Source organism: Bactrocera oleae, chromosome 4 (assembly GCF_042242935.1).
Source record: "Bactrocera oleae isolate idBacOlea1 chromosome 4, idBacOlea1, whole genome shotgun sequence".
Classification (NCBI taxonomy): domain Eukaryota; kingdom Metazoa; phylum Arthropoda; class Insecta; order Diptera; family Tephritidae; genus Bactrocera; species Bactrocera oleae.
Window position 1 is genome coordinate 44481829 of NC_091538.1, and position 17727 is coordinate 44499555.

Sequence of the window (17727 nt, forward strand, 5' to 3'; positions counted from 1 at the left end):
AATGTCTTTCGCTGTAAGAGAAAAATATCTCAATGAAATAAAGCGAGAATATTTCGATTAGCGTTATGCGATTTGTTAGAAAAAGGTATTGATACTGTGCCAAGATAAATTCATTGTTTAGTCTGCCGGGTTAAGTTATCTACGCTGTTATTCACTAATTGTTCCATAATTCGTACAGTACAGTTCCATGTTCGTACAGTACATTCACTCTATTCGCTTTCAATCAAAAGAATTTATATTAAGTTGCCTTATTTGATTATGTTCTTTCGACAACACAAATGCAAACCACCATATTTTTTATTAATTTGAACTTAAGGTTGGGTCAACAACTATAAAAAAACTGACAAATGCTTAACAAAAATTTCCCCAGATGAATTACACATTAGTTATTCCTCATAATTATTTAATCAGCATACTTTAGTGGAATGTACAATGGCTGTCGCTAGAAGTTTGCAGGACAATGTAGCACATTTATTATGTTTGTACCGATAATTACCAAGTTTTCCATTACAACACTAAAATTTTTTGAAATTTTATTTAATCACATTGATTTTTTACACACAATTTTTTTAACCAAAGTATCCTCCTCCGCCTCCATAGAATCCGCCACCGCGTACTCGATTCACCACACGGGTGCGCGTAACGACGCGGGTTCGCTGGAAGCCGCCACCATAACCACCGCCAAAACCACCACCGAAGCCACCGCCAAAACCACCGCCATAAAAAGGTGGTGGTGGTGGCGGATATCCAAAGCCGAATTGTCGCGCTTTACGTTCGCCAGCATTTTCGTGACCTTGCGATTCCACGGCCTCCACCAACAACTGCTTTGCTGGCTGGTCCTTACTGGACAGTCCAGGCTCCTCTACTGGTAGTGTAGTCACATTCAACTGTGATGGTTCAGTCGCAGAGATATTTTCCAATGGCTCCTCTGTGAAGGCGCAGACCGTCGATAATAAAACCGCACTTAGAAACAAAATATAAAAATTTCCCAATCGCATTATTTTATTTATGATTTATGCTTCCGCGATATTCCAAACAAACTAAAGCTCACGCGTTAATCGACATTTCATTTATACCTCTAGTATCTTAAAATTTAACTCAATAACGCAAAGTCATATTGTATACTGAACTCAAGATCATTTTCTTAGAGTTCAATTACTCTGCTTTTGCCATTGAATATTCAATTCGGTGGTTTTGAACTTAAAGCTGTTGTTGTTGCTTTCCTAATACTCCAATAGTACTTTGTAGTACCATTTCGGTAATCACTAAATGGGTTTTGTTTAAGCCAAATAAAAAGGTACGGGAATTAGATGCAATAATTCAAGAGTACAGTGGTTCAAACTGAAAACTTAAAATACAAGTATGTATAATGTATATGCTGAGAAAATGGTCTGGTAACTATAGAAGCGATAAACACCTGTCATTTGTCCATCAATGCTCACGACAGTTTGAAACCCGTTGGAGAGCGTTTGGAAATATCATAGCCAAAAGTGAAATAGGTAATTAATCGCATTAAATGACAACTTCAGAGTTGGATTTTGTGGTGTATTTTTTATATCATAGCTATATAACTACTTAAAATACAATAGATCTGATACCAACTTGCTAGAAATCATCTACATCCTTAAAACTTATTATCTGCCTAGCCTACTTCTCGAAAACAATTTTTTATATTCTCCCAACATGATAATATAACGGTTTTGTTCATATAACGACTTTTTGTAATACCATAAAATAAACAATAATAATTGTATAAATGCAAATATTGAGATATTTGGGAGAAAAATTCGATAATATTTCTTTGCCACTTTAAGAGGACAACATTATGAAATAGTTTTTAAAACTCCTCTTAAGTTTGTCAACACTCTATATTCCGCCTGCGGCTCCAATTAAAACAAGAGATATTCATGAAATGTTATGCAATTGTTAAAACTAATGAAATTGGTCAAGCGCTAATCCGAAGTTAAAATGTTAGTAAATCCTATTAGTACCTCTACAACAAATTTACAGATTTTACGGCCGATATCTTAAACAATAGAGATATATTCTCCTGGATCGTGTTCGCTGAAATCTCTACTTCCTGTTGGTATAAAAATTATATATTTGGCGATGGCAAGCTTTGTTAGTAAATTCAAAAAAATACCTCACTAAATATAAAGCTTACCAAAATAACAAATAAAAAATCTGATTTTTCGTGAAATTTTTTTTTTTGACAATTAGGTTTTTTATTCATGTATTAAGTCATAATAAGACAAATATTTTAATGTAAAAAAATAGTGTGTTAAAAAGTTAAATTTACATAAAATTTCATTAAAAAAAATTATAAAAGGTAAAATAAAAAACCAAAAACTTGATTGTTATAATTTTTCAAATTAAATTAATTTTTCGATAAATTGTTTTTCCTTTCATTTTTGTTATTTTATCTTTCTTTCCCAATTAGTTTGATTATCCTATGATTTTTTTTGCTTTTAAAAATTATTAACTTCGTCTTTATATTATTTTAACTTTCGAAAACATAACTTTTAACGTATTTGCTACACAGTACCTTAAGTGCTCATATTTAGCTTGCTTCCGAACAATTGACTTTTGGCCATAGAGATTTTTGTTTACAACTTCAACAAAAGCGACGTCATTAATGAATTATAGAAATACCTCTTTATGCGCATTGTGCCAACCTTTTGTGAGTAAAGAGATGAAATATAACCTGAAGTTGTGTAATTATGTATATACATAAAGGCATACATACTTAAGCCTTTGAAAAGTATTTTCTAGATTTAACTAAATTATTTTGGAATTTTTATTCAATATATGTACAAGTATATGATATTTTGAAAAGCTCTGAATATACTATAATACCCTTCACAGGCGCATTTTTTTCAGCATAAAAAACTTTATATTGATATTGATCGCTTCAATCCAAAAAATATGTTCGGAGATAGTAACGTTCCCTTAGACAATAATCTGTGCTGAATTCGCGGAGATATCTTGTCAAATTAAAAGGTTTTCCATACAAGGATTTGATTTTGATCGATCAGTTTGTATGGCAGCTATATTCTATAGTGGTCCGATATCGGTGGTTCCAAAAAATGAGAAGCTTCCCAGGGAGAAAACGACGCATGTAGTACTGAACATGCACAGGTTGGTTGGAAAGCTTCTGCTCTCTCTCCAAGAAATAGCATTACTAGCTCCAAATTTTTTTTTTATCAAAATGGTATACACATGCAAAGTTACAAGCCATTTTGTCAATTAATTCTTTGTTAACAAGCCATTTGAAGTTGTTGTGTCAGAGTATTCTTTTAATATGGTAAAAATTTAATATCGCGCAATGATTAGATTCTTTGTTTTGAAAGGCTTAAAAACAAAGGAAATTTGTGAACAATTGGTAAAAGTGTATAAAGGTCTTAACCTTCAAAACGCACCGTTTACAGTGGACTGAAGCTGGTTGTTCAGCTCCAAAGCAGGTGAAGTCACAACGATCAGCAAAGAAGGTTATGGCATCAGTTTTTTGCGGTGCAAAAGGAATTTCGTTGATTAATTATCTGCAGAAAGATAAAACAATCAACTCTGATTATTATTGCAGCTTTTTGCATCAGCTGGATAAATAAATTCGTGAGAAAAGATCAGGTTTTCAGCACAAAAATATAATTTTTCTTCAAGACAACTCACACCTGCTCACAAAAGTGTTTTAACAATGATTACACTAAATTTGACTACCAGCGACTACTATCTCTTCAGAAAACTGAAACAATTAGTTCGTGGAAAACGGTTTTCGTCGAATGAAGAAGCTATTACAGCCGTAGACGGGTATTTTGCAGAGCTTCCGGAAAATCATTATAGGGATGGCATAACATTACTGAAAGATCATTGGAATAAGTATATTGAAGTTAAGGGAGATTGTATTGAATAAAAAATATATATTTCGTACCAAAAACAGTATTTTTTCATATCGAGCACAGAAACACATAAACATTTGTATATATAGATATTATTTGTTTGAGGCTTTTTATAAACCACTCAGCTTTTATCGGTATACTAACATATAAGTACTTCTAACTATTTACTTAATTTCCTTGAATACTTATCAGAATATAACATGTGCATTGTAATTGTTTTTGTTTAAGTTAATAGACAGTCGTACGCAAGCCTAATTCTATTGATTGAATCAGAAAAAAGTATGGAAGCGCTAAGTTCAGATGTAACCAAACATTTTATATGCTCGCAGTTTGCGAGGTAGAAAGCCGTGTATATATGTATGTATTACATTAAGACCAGAAATTTTTCGGAAATTGTTGGCCCAGAAATCCAGCCGTTTACGGCAGATATTATATTTTCGCGCAAACGCCTCGAAACGCTCAAACAATACTCTTTATTCACCGTCTGCCCCATTGGAACGAATACATTATGAACCAAACCGCGCATTTCGAAAAAAAAACAAAATGTTGCTTCAAAGTATAACGAAAGATTTTAAGACCAAAAACTCGTTCAATACCATCGATCAACCACCGTATTCAACGAATTTGGCCCCATGCGACTTTTCTTGTTTCCGAAACTGAAGTTACCACTCTGTGGAACCCGTTTCGACTCGATTGAGGCCGTAAAAGAAAATCAGACAGCGCCTCAGTCATATTTCGATGATTAGAAAATGAGGTGGCATATGTGTATCACTTCAAAAGGAGCATATTTTGAAGGCGAAAAAATAAATATTGATGAAGATTAAAAATGTTTCGTTTTATTTACAATTTCCGGAATCTTTCTGGTCACAATGTATGTAAAAGACAATAAGTCTGCAAGAATAACGAATACCATTATATGTAGGGGAGCATAGGGAGGTGGGATAATTTGTGGACCATTTTCACACATTTTCAGCATTGAACTAAAGAATATTCGATGTTATACGTTCACTTAATTTTGTTAAAACATCTTACATAGGACAAATCAATACGGTATAAAGACGGAAGTTTCAAATTATTTTATTAGACCCAGAACACACAGGCACTATATTATTAGGTAAAAATTTACCCTAATTCAGTCGAACATATCAATGATTGGTCGATGTCTTAGGTAAAAAGTCAGCCCTAGGTAGTGTGGTCCACAAATTTTGTATCTGTAGACTTTAAAAGTTATGGTCCGATTTGGACAATTTTTGGACGTCATTGGCCCTCGATTTATACCATCGACTGAAAAGTGAAAGAATGAGAGGTAATTTAAAATTTTGGTAGGCGTGGTAGTGGTCTGATTTCACATTGTAATATTATATAAGCAAGTCCGGATTATAGTATTCAGCAAATTTGAATAGAATTCGTCAAGTAGTATCTGAGATGTATAATTTAATGATTCTGAAGTACTTATATAATGAGTTATCGCACTTTTAGTAGTACTTTTAACATATCTGTTATTTTGGAAGTGGGCGTGGTTATCATCTAATTTTCCTTATTTTCATAATGTATGAAGAAATTCTAGAAAGACAGACAGAAGAGATGATGCGCACGAGAAGATATGTACCGATTTTATTCGCTTCCGTGACTGAATTCCACTTTTCTTAGCGGAACATAATGACCTCTGGCATCACAACAGAATTCGTTACACGAAAATCAATTACAAGGGTTACTAACTTCATCAATTTCGCTTATATCATAATGAATCATGATACAGCGCAATCGAACTGGCGGAATCGTACTTATAGCTATATAAGGTTGTTAAGGGCGGTTAAATATGGTATGCGCATCTTCACCTTTGATAGCGCTTGTCGAAAATTGGTTTAAAAATTTCAACTCCACTACCATTTAGTCGAATTAGATTTTCAATCATATACCGATATCCTCCGGATTTGGCCCTGTGCCACTTCTTGTTTTTAAACTTCAAAATAATTTGCCGTGAAGGAATTTGAGTAGAATAAGTAGGTTATTTTTCAGACGGCTTAAAAAAGATAGATAACCGTTGGGTCAAATGTAACCAGTTAAATCGATACTTTATTAAGATCTCTCGATTTTACCAAAAATTTTTCTGAAAAATTATAGAGAATACCTAACATTCGATTACATTGGAATAAGCCCTTCCTTTTTCATATGTATGACTTAATTATTCGTAATTTCGTCAAGATTTGATATTACGATTAGTTAAGTTCTATTATCATCTTCAGGAAATTAAAATAGACAATTTTCTGTTTTTATAATAATATTCTGTTTAGTTTTTCAAATATATGTATTATATAATAATAGATAAAAAATACATATTTTTGCCATGCACCATTACCAATTTCATCCTGTTGTGTACAACAATTTAAATTAAATTTAAAATATCAGAATAGGATTTATGTTTAGATTAACGATATCTGAAATCAATCGGAACAACGAGTGTAAAGCAATTAACCAATAAATCCTCCGCCGATGCCAAAACCTTTCACCGAAAAGCTCGAACGGAATTTACCGATACCGAAGCCACCATATCCAACGGGCGAATAACCACCATAACCATATCCAGTTGCATAAGTGGGGTAAGTTGAAATAGTGGACACTACAGGCACACTGGACACTACAGGTACGCTGGTGATCACAGGTACAGTTTGAATCGAGGAAACCGAATAAGCAGGAGAAATTATGTCAGCACCCGTGAAACCACCAATAAATCCACCACCAATGCCACCAAATCCGACATGACGCACGAATCTTTCATGTTCTGGCACAGCTACATACACCTCCTCACCAATCCATTGCGGATTCAATTCTACGAATTCTTCAGTTTTTTCTTCGACTGGTGCATGTGTTTCAGGTTCGTCAGTGCTTTCCTCCTCCACATCAATCGATTCCGTCACCGGTTCCGCTGTTACTTCAACTGACTCGTTTTGTACTGGCTTAGCGCTTGTTTGCGAAGCGCAGAAAGCGATCAAGGCGAAGATGACCGCGAATTTATGCATATTGCGGCGAATACTGATAGATCTTCGGAATTATTTGCGAATTTGAATAATTTTGTCACACTTTGTCGTAGAATTCACACAAACCCCTTAAATAACAATTTTCGGCTATTACTTTACTAACGTTGCGTTACTGTTCACTTTTGTGAACGAACTGGCAAATCGTCTCGGAATGTGATAAAAAGTGGTGCGTTTATATGTCGTCCATCGTCCATAACTTGAGAATATTACTATTATTATTATGTAGTCGCAATTGAATTTGAGCTTATGCTAAACATAATCACAATGCGTACTGCCATTTACAATATCAATTTACACCTTACCACAAGCATTTGAACTTGTATGATGTGAACAAAGATGGAGTCGCAAATGTTCAACTTATTTTTGGCATTTTTTGGCATGACACAGTGGGGTATGATGGTGCAAAAAGTGGTCAGAAGCAAGCAAAGGAGAAAATAACTGTGCTATTCTGTGTTTAAAAAAATTGTCAAACAATATCAGAGGATTTAATTAATCTTAGCGAAATAACATAAGAGCTTCTAAATAACTTGAGACCCGACAAGTTTTAAGCAATTGTAAGCTTTAATAAAATACGTTTGAATAACACCGCAGAAGAAAACTAGAGGTAATCCATATATCACGTAACACATATATCAACTATATATGGACCGATTTCTTCTATTTTTTGTAGAAACCCTACAGAAATCACGCATATCCATTTATTGTTCGATACACAATTAAGCTTAAATTTTAGTGGAAACAGGAACACTTATACTCATTATCAGGGGTTATGAACCAACATTGCTCATCTACGCTCCACATCAATTTTCACACAATTTTCCAATTTCTGGCTCGAAGCTTTCTTACTGCTAGAGTTATGAGAGTTGCCTTTTATATTTCGGGATTAGAGAACAAAAACAAGTATTAATCGTCGCAAATCACTTATTTTTTTTATACTCTCGCAACCTGTTGCTACAGAGTATAATAGTTTTGTTCACCTAACGGTTGTCTGTATCACCTAAAACTAATCGAGTTAGATATAGGGTTATATATATTGTATATAAATGATCAGGATGAAGAGACGAGTTGAAATCCGGGTGACTGTCTGTCCGTCCGTCCGTCCGTCCGTGCACGCTCTAACTTGAGGAAAAATTGAGATATCTTTATGAAACTTGGTAGACATGTTTCTTGGTACCGTAAGACGGTTGGTATTGCAGATGGGCGTAATCGGACGATTGCCACGCCCACAAAACGCCATTAATCAAAAACAAAAAAATTGCTATAACTAAGCTCCGCAATAAGATACAAGACTGTTATTTGGTACACAGGATCACATTAGGGAGGGGCATCTGCAGGTTAATTTTTTTTAAGTGGTCCCGCCTCTATTAGGTTTAATGTGCATATCTCCTAAACCGCTAATGCTATAATAACAAAATTCACTGGATGCAAATGTTTTTAGCACTTCTATTGACGATGTGAAAATAGTTGAAATCGGGTGGCAACTCCGCCCACTTCCCATATAACTGTACTGTTAAAAACTACTAAAAGCGCGATAAATCAAGCGCTAAACACGCCAGAGACATTAAATTTTATCTCTGGGATGGTATGAGATGACTTTATAGGAACCGCGTTCAAAATTAGACAGTGGGCGTGGCACAGCCCACTTTTAGGTGAAAACCCATATCTTGAGATCTGCTTAACCGATTTCAATCAAATTCGGTGCATAACGTTCTTTTCATGTTTCTATGTCATAGTGCGAAAATGGGCGAAATCGGACTACAATCACGCCTATTTCCCATATAACACCATTTTAAATTCCATATGATTCTTTTACTTTCCACTATGCAAATCAAGCAACAATGACTGTATCGGGATAAAACTTTGCGTGAATAATGCGATTAAAGTATGCCACCTTATGGCCAAAAATTGTCTAAATCGAACTAAAACTGTTTAAGCCCCTAAGTACTAAATATGTGGACCCCAGTGCCTATAGTTGACCTTCTACCGAAAATATCAGTCAATCCACAAAGAAATCTCAAACGAGTATACTATTTGACTTTGCGAGAGTATAAAATGTTCGGTTACATCCGAACTTAGCTCTTCCTTACTTGTTTTTTTATTTTTTTATTCTCCATTAAGATCTATACAATTTCGCATGCATTTGAACCAATTCTCGAAGCACTTTTGCCACTCTGATTGAGGTATCTCCCAAACTTGCGTTCTAAACGTAACAACTGCCTCCTCAGATGTGGAAAAACGTTAACCTCTTGGTTTATTTTTTACATACGGGAATAAAAAGAAGTCATTTGGTGCTAAGACAAGACAATAGTGAATGAACGGTGATTTACACATATATCTTAATAATACAGTTGTTTCAGTCGATGTGTGAGAGCTCGCATTGTCGTGGTGTAGAGTGATCCGTCTTCGGCGGTTGGTTTTTCGGTTTTCTGGCAAACAAATGGTTGTGTACCACTCATAATTTACTGGCCTGTGTTGTTCTAGTGGTATGGTTGCAAAATGTCCAGTTGTTCCAAAAACAAAGGCATCCATTTGCTTGAAAGGGACTCTTGAGAGAACAACTATTGTTTGATTCGGCTCATCTTGAAACACCCATTCCAATCATATGTTCATGCAATTGAGTTGAATGTATGCTGATCCCACTTACGCACATGACGCTCTTGCAATATAAGTTTGAGAACAGCACCAATAGTTTCCAGAACAGCAACTGATTTTGAACGACCTTTACGAAATTCCTCTTGGACTGTCGTAGCTCATTTACCATTGAATAAAAAATAATTAAAACTACTCAAGCACGAAAAAGTCATTACTCATGGCTTTATATCGCTCCTTATTGACTGTTACATTATGGCCGGCTTCATTTTTGTAGAAATATGGACCAATGATCCCTCTGCCTTTATTAACTACCCCTGGGCCCATTCTCCGAACGTTCAACGCATTTGAAGGTCGTTCGGTTTCAATTCTTACTCGAATTGGATAAACGTGGTACGAAACCGATCCCACCATCGAATTACCGACTCTGCTGGGCGATTCTGTCGAATGAATATTGGACTCAGCGTGCGACGCGTCGATCGACCCAAGCCATTATTTTAGTAATACATTTTCAAACGTTCATTATAAAATGTCAAACCAAACTAATATTAACCACAAAATTATACGTGCTAGATATTGTTACTTTGAATATACAGTTAATATTTAAAAAGCATAGCCTGTGTCCGATGTGAAAAATGCAGTTTCGAGAAAAACGCGCTTAAGCGCGAACGCTGCTTTACTATAGCAGGTTAAACAGGGAATAATTTGTTCACTATTCGGATTAAAATTGTAAGATCACTAAAATGTACTTTAAACAAAAAAAAAAAAACAAGAAAAAACGTTACTTTGAACCGAGCTATATTACCCTTCACAAATACAAAATTTCCTTACAAGAACTAGATTCCGATCGTTCAATTTGTATGGCAGCTATATGATATAGTGATCTGATCTAAACAAGTTTTTTAAAGATAACATTGTTGCCTTAGACAATAACTCATGCCTAATTTTGTCAAGCGCCTTCGTCAAATGAAAGAGTTTTCCATACAAGCTCTTGATTCCGATGGTTCAGTTTGTATGACAGCTATATGTTATAGTGGACCGATAACGGCCGTTCCGACAAATGTGCAAAAGGACAGGTTCAAAAAACAGAGGGACTATTTCATATATATACAGACAGTCGGACAGACGGACGGACGCACAGACGGACATGGCTAAATCAACTCAGTTCGTCATGCTGATCATTTATGTATATATAATATTTTATAGGGTCTCCGACGTTTCCATCTGGGTGTTACAAACTTCGTGGCAAACTTAATATACCCTGTTCAAGATATAATAATAATTAAATTTTTTTTAATTTGAATAAAATTCCGTTACCTTGAAAACTTAACTTCATAGAACTACACATTTCACTGAACTTGCTTTGTCTAAAATCTAGAACATCACTAATATTGGGAATGTTATTGTATTATTTAATACTGTTTTTAAGCATACAAAAATTTCTTGAGAGAAGCGGCACAATCTTAACATAACGAGATATAATGTAATGCCCAGTTGTTGTATTAAGCAAGGCCTCAGTATTATATATTTCTTCAAATGTGTTCAATCTATGGTATTTCTAAGCATTCTGTATTAAAAAAGGAAAGTACCAATATACTTAGCTAATTTATTTTTACACGAGGACTTATTTGGAGGTGATATATTAGAGGAATTACCACTGTCGATTGAACTTATTTAATATTTTCCAAATTCGTATTTATAGTATTTCTAAAAGATCTATTTGACTCTAATATAGAACCAAATCTTGGATGCCCTCTTTCATACGCTAGTAGTTATTTAGCACCTCCGCGATAGATATGTAAACAATATGTCTATGTAGGGTCATTAACATGCGCTGAGCTCTAACTTACTCCAAAATATCATGTACAAACAGTTTCTTGGTCAGCTAAGCTATAGCCATCACATACGATGCCAAGCGACAGCAAATCGCTTGTCACTGATCTCTCATCACCTTCGAAGGTACTCTGGCAGAGATTATGCAATAACCGAGTAAACTACGATTTTTCGTGGCTGCATAATTAAAACGATCAACAATGATAAATAAACATGACTCTTCATAAACAAGACTAAATAAAACTTGGGAAACTACCGAGGTGAGCAAACGAGTATTTACTTTGCCTTTTTTGGGAGCCCAGATCTGTTGCACTTTAATCGTTAAAGTGAAGTGTAATGACATTTGCCCAGTCGACTTATGTCAAAAACAAATTTCGAAACTTACTATTTACTGTTGGGATTGATAGCGTGTGAAACTATATAAGTCATATGGGGTTACGAAAAAATTTTAGATTAGCACAGGCTATTGCAAGGTAAACTTCACAAGATAATTTAAAAATATTATTCGAAAGAGATATTAATTTTCAGAATCCACTGCAAGTATGTGGTATCTGTCAAGAGTGTTATTAGCTTGCCTATTAGCTCTCACAACATCTACTTATGCTGAAAAGGAGCGGCTGACGCCGCCAGCCACGAGCTACGGTGTACCCGACTACAGACAAACTCGCTCCCTAGTCGGTGATAGTGACTATGATCTAGTTGGCCTTTCAACAGATCTCAGTGGCTTATCGAGAGATTTAAGTGGACTTGGCACCAGTTATAGCCATTCTGCAAGTGGTCTGGATGACAGTCTCAGTGCACTTAGAACCAACAACGCCGAAGCTTACACGAATGCGCTCAATGGGTATACCAATTACGGTGGAGACCTTAACGGATTACAGTCGGTACAACAATTCCCAGTATATTCGCAATTGCAACAGGTGCAGCAAGTTCCGGTGATATCGAGTTTACAAAGCGTACAACAAGTGCCTGTAATATCTAGTGTGCAGCAGCCGGTTGTTGTACAACAGCCGGCGCTCGGTGTTGAAGGTCGTAGTTTGGGTGGTGCTGGCATTGCGGCACTGGGCGGTGGCTTGGCGGGTGCTGGTATCGGTGGTTTAGCAGGCGCTGGTGCCGGCGTTGGTGGTGGTTTCAAGCGCTACCGCACCAGCATACACATTCGTTCGCGAGGCTTTGGCGGTGGCCTAGGAGGTTTTGGTGGTGTTGGTGGTCTCGGCGGTTTGGGTGGTTTCAAAGGCATCGGCGGTGGTTTCGGAGGTGGTCATTACAAGGCGCGCTATGCGGAGAGTTCAAGCGGCGGTTTCGCTGGTGCTGGTGGTGTTGCTGGCGGTTTTCTAGGCTAATTTAGAGAATTCACTCACTAATTTTAGATTACTTGTGACTAAGTACTCATTTTTTAAGTAGGTTTGTACATACATATATACATATATAAAATTACATAAACGTTTCCCGTCTGATCAAGTTTAATTTCATAAAGACTAGCGAGAGTTCGATTTTATCGAGAGTACTCTCACTCCGATTTGATACAACTCTACAAAACTGAGCTTTCAGTTCACATCCCTTGAAAGTAAATATGAAATACGCTAACTTCGAATAGTATAGTAATAGTAATAATATTCGCATAATCTTTCGAAGGTATACTTAGGTTAAGAAAAGATTGCAAAGTTTGTAAAACAATTGCTGTTATGGTGCAGGTTGTGCAGCCATACAGCTCGGCATTCGAATATTTTTATATTCGTATGTCTGGATACATATGAACGTGCCGAATGCGTCGCGATCTTTGGATATCTGATTGAGTTATCTGTTGCTGACCCAGCATTTTTTTGGGTTAAAGCTGCCTAAATAGTAAAACTTGTCAACTTCTTCGAGGGCCGCTTAAACCCAAAGATATAGCTCAGTTTGCCACACAAGTTTGTAGCATCCCCAAGTCCATAACCAAGTTAAATAACAGCGGTAATAGCACTTACCTTTGCTTGACATCAGTTTGAACTTGCATGCCATAATGCCGTAGAATGTTTGAATGCCTTACCAAACAGCTAGCGCCTGAGTACAGCTGTTTACATGCTGGGGCTCTTCAAATCAGAGTGTCGAGCGCTTTTTCAAAATCGATTAAGCTCAGATAGAGAGGAGTGCGCGCCACTCTACCGACTCCCTACAATAACTCATAAGGTGTTGATATGGTCTACGCATGAAAAATGCATTCTAAGCGAATTTGTTCATTACGTAGCCCCTGCAATCTTTTTAATAAAAGTATAAAAATATTGTAAAAATCAAAACAAAATTTTGATTAAAGTGCAACAGTTTTTTACCTCTTTACCTTCAAGTTCGAAAATCCCACAACCAGATGTTGGAACTAGTTTGACGGCAATATAGAGTAATTACAATATAATAATAATTTAGTAGTACCATGAAAACAATCCCCAAAAGGAAACATAGGAGATAGGGTATATATAAATGATCAGCGTGACGAGCTGAGTCGATTAAGCCATGTTCGTCTGTCTGTATATATTCGACCTGAAATTTAGCACACGTTTCTTTCTCACCAAGAAGCTGATTATTTGTCGGAACCGCTGATTATCAGACCACCAAAGCATATAGCTGTCATACAAACTGAACGATCGGAACTAAATTCTTTTATGGAAAACTTTTTTATTTGACGCGATATCTTCACGAATTCTGAAATTGATTATTATCTAAGGCATAGCATACAAAGTAATCGATGGGAAACAATGATTGTATGGAACGCCTTTTCATTGGCAAGATATTTTCACAAAATTCGGCACGGGTTAGTATTTAGGGCAATGGTCCAATCTATGAAGAAATTGTTTAGATCGGAAAGCTGTAGTATAAACTGAACGATCGGAATCAAGTGCTTGTATGAAAAACTTTCCATTTTGACAAACTATCATCAAGAAATTCAGAAAGAATTATTGTCTAAGGCAGTGGTGGAATCTTCGAAGAAATTGTCTAAATCGGATCACTATAGCATCAAAGTAAAAGTTAGAATTATGAACGAAATCAATTGGGTTAGTTAAAGTAAATAACATGTGTAAAGCAAATAATCACAAATGATACCTACTCAGGTACTCATGTACTCGTGTACTTTACTGATATTTTTTTCTAATGCATACATATTTATTAGTTGGGTTAGGTAGAACATATAACTTAACTTACTTTATTATATAACATTAATTATTGTTTGAGAATTATTCAACAGGAAATTGCACACCATTAGGGTTAAACAACCGTTTCATTAAGTGTCGTTTAAGTAAATTAAAATAAAAACCACCCTGTGTTTGCAATACCTATGTATCCCTCTTTCACTGAACTACCGTTATAGCCGGAGACATGCGCATTTCTACCCCAAACAAAGATGTTTGACATTACCATTTACAGGAAATGTCACTTTTTGACATTTCCCATCAGAAACAGAGCGCAACAAGAGCGCAATCCGCTCGCCGGAGCGTGTTCGCACAACAACCGTCAGCTCAACTGCATGGTCTCCACACGATGCACGGAAATTAGAATACAATTCAGAAATGATTCGCGTTTGAGACGGACGGGTAATGTGGCACGGTTGTGTGGGCTAAAGCGTTGGACGTAAAGCAGAAACAAAAAGTCAAAAAAAGAGAAATACAAAGAATTTTCCTGCATTTTTTCACAGAGAGCTTGCCAACAAGGCATGTGGAAATTTGTGCAAAGCAAAATTTAAGATAATGCCGTGATTTGGAAAATGAAATTTCTATTGAAAGCTTTATCGAGCTGGTGAAAGTGTGCTCCGTAGTGTGGCATTTCAGTGCTGAGGTCGTTGCTACGCTTGATTCATACGTAGACCTCCCTTCAGCCAGCCGTTTAGACAAGCAAAAAACACGTCTACAGCTAAAAATAGCAAGCCAAAAAAATTCCTTGTTGTTAAAAATATTTCGCTCGACGTAGCCGCAGTCGAAACAAGTGAAGTAGTGCTGTGAATTGAGATCTCGCACGAGAGTAAATAAATAGCGTACGCACCGTTCGCATTACAAATGTGCACAGAATACTACGAAGTGTGTTGGTTATATATATATATGTATGTACCGTTAGATACATATACATGGCACCACTGTAGTGAAATCAAAGATACAAATTTCATAATTTCACATCTGTCTTCGCCTTCGGTGGTGGCTGTGGAAGAAAGCAAACCAGCGAGCAAGGTGGCCAAAAACCAAAGTGACGATTGTGCAATTCGGTAGAGGGGTGAGTGACGGACACCCATACATACATATGTACAAACATAATTCCTAAATTGTGCAAGATAGAACAAATACCGAGCAGTATATTAAAACTTTGTTGTTGTAAACTAAGACAGCAAAGAATAAAATCTTTGGCTCGCAAACACACGGAAACCTTGTAATTGCAGATTTATGTGCCACATGCGAACAGACTTACACACAATCGGCAAAGGGCGCAAATACCCACATACATACTGCGCGTGCATAAATAGTGCTACATTCATACATACATATATATATATAGATATATATGTCTCTTCATAAATCTGAAACGTGTGTGTTTCACGAAATTTTAATTTAGTGTGTAATGATTTGTATGTGATTTGTAGTGCCGTACAAAAAAAAGAAGAAAGAGTGGAAGTCAACTAACGCAGCCGCACGAAGAGGCCCCCTTCCGCATTTCTTTTGCTGAGGTAAGCAACACGACAATGAAGTCAACAACTTCGTTATGGGCCATTTTCGCACATATATTTTTCTAAATCATTTACATTTATCAAGGGAAAGATTTAAGGCGCTTGGCAAACATTTTATAATGGATTTATATTCTCAGCTGGCTGGTCCCAAAGCTACTATATTTAAAAATATTTCTGCATATCCAATCATTGAGCTTAGCGAACTGCGGTTATTATTCTGAAGGAATACCAAAAAAGGATAAGGGATCAGTTCTGCTTCCGTTTGAATTTTAATACTTTTGCAATTTGTAGAATGTAAAATATTTGTCGAAAGTCTGAGTAGTTGTTCTACATCCGAATATCATTTGATGGCTTGCTTAACTAGCATAAAGTAAAGCCAAGGAACGTTGTGAAAATATATGTTTATTCATTTTTTGGATGTTAAGGGAAGTTTTGACCGATTTCATCAATTTTGGGTATCAAACTTTATTAGTTCTTTGAAAAGGGAGACGCAGGAGCGCCAGACCCCACGCAGCCGCACTTACACCCCAGCTGCCCAATGTCTGTTAAGTTGAAGTCGTGGAACACTGTCATTTAGTTTGAAACTACCATCTGTGTGTGAATTACTGCAGAAGCAGCCCGCTCCTGTTCCTATTTCAACCTTTGATTCCTTTGGTGAATTAGTAGATTTCGCCGTTAGAACTGCCGATCACAAAACCATTGATCCATTATTCTCAACTGTGAAGTAAAAACGTTGTGTTTAATTCCTCATGGGTCTCTTATTCTCGGTCATTAACAAGGTTGAGTATAATACCGTAGTGACACTGAGTCTGGCTACAATGGACTAAAATCATGAGTCGGCTAACCGTAAGCATTACAAACCTTATTACTCCAAATGATCTTTTTAAATTTTTCTAAGGTATCCCACATTGGCTCGCTCACATCGGAATGTGATCGAGTTGGATCTCCACTAACGTCTTGCGTACGGGCTTTGGACCAATAGACCTCGCATGCACTGCGAGATCCTTCTGGCCGAGAGTGGAGCGCAGGAGGTCGGGGGATCTTTTCGCCTTGAATAAAGTTCATCTCGTCGCTATGGTAGGAGTTCTCAATGGGCACTGTCTAATGGGAACTCATGCGGTGCGACTTAGGATACTACCCCATGCTAGTTGTCAAAGCTCAATCACACTTTCGGCGGACCAGAAAATTTGGCCGAGATGGATATTGGCCGTCTCAACAAGTTTGTCATAAGCACAAAGCGCTTTGACGACATTAAAGGGTCTATTGATCCAGCTCATAGGAGTTTTGGGTACCATAACAGACCGGCGTTTAAGCTATCCAAGTGTAATCCTTCTTAGAATCGACCCTCTATATGACCATTTACGGATTACATCCTAAAAGAACTGCTTCGGCTTGGCGGCCAAGAATGAATCAAGCTAATTTTTGATAGCCCGCTGATTTTCTGATGTGAACCTTATTCCAGTGTGAGGGCCTTCTGCATTGAGTGGAACACAAGGGAATTCAGAAAGGGGCAAGATATAGGCTATAAGGCGGGTGAGGCAAAACTTCCCAGCTGCTGGTTTTCAAATAGTTTTTAACCGGTCTAGCAATATGAGGCCGAGCGTTGTCATGAAGAAAAATTATTTCCTCGTGCAATAGTTCGCCTTAATTTGATGAGTTGTTGTAGGTAGCATTCCCCTTTAATAGTTTCATC

General features: G+C 36.7%; 1 protein-coding gene across 4 annotated transcripts in view; it reads left to right on the plus strand.

Annotated features, from left to right (window-relative positions):
* The first annotated feature begins 14880 nt into the window (after positions 1 to 14880).
* metro (membrane palmitoylated protein 7-like protein metro) overlaps positions 14881 to 17727 on the plus strand; it is a 30981-nt gene continuing 28134 nt past the window's right edge. For 2 of the 4 annotated variants that reach the window (XM_036362669.2, XM_036362683.2), the window contains exon 1: positions 14881 to 16034. The gene's annotated coding sequence lies outside the window, so the exon portion shown is untranslated. The remainder of the gene's footprint in view (positions 16035 to 17727) is intronic. The other 2 variants (XM_014243649.3, XM_036362684.2) reach the window with 1 other exon arrangement.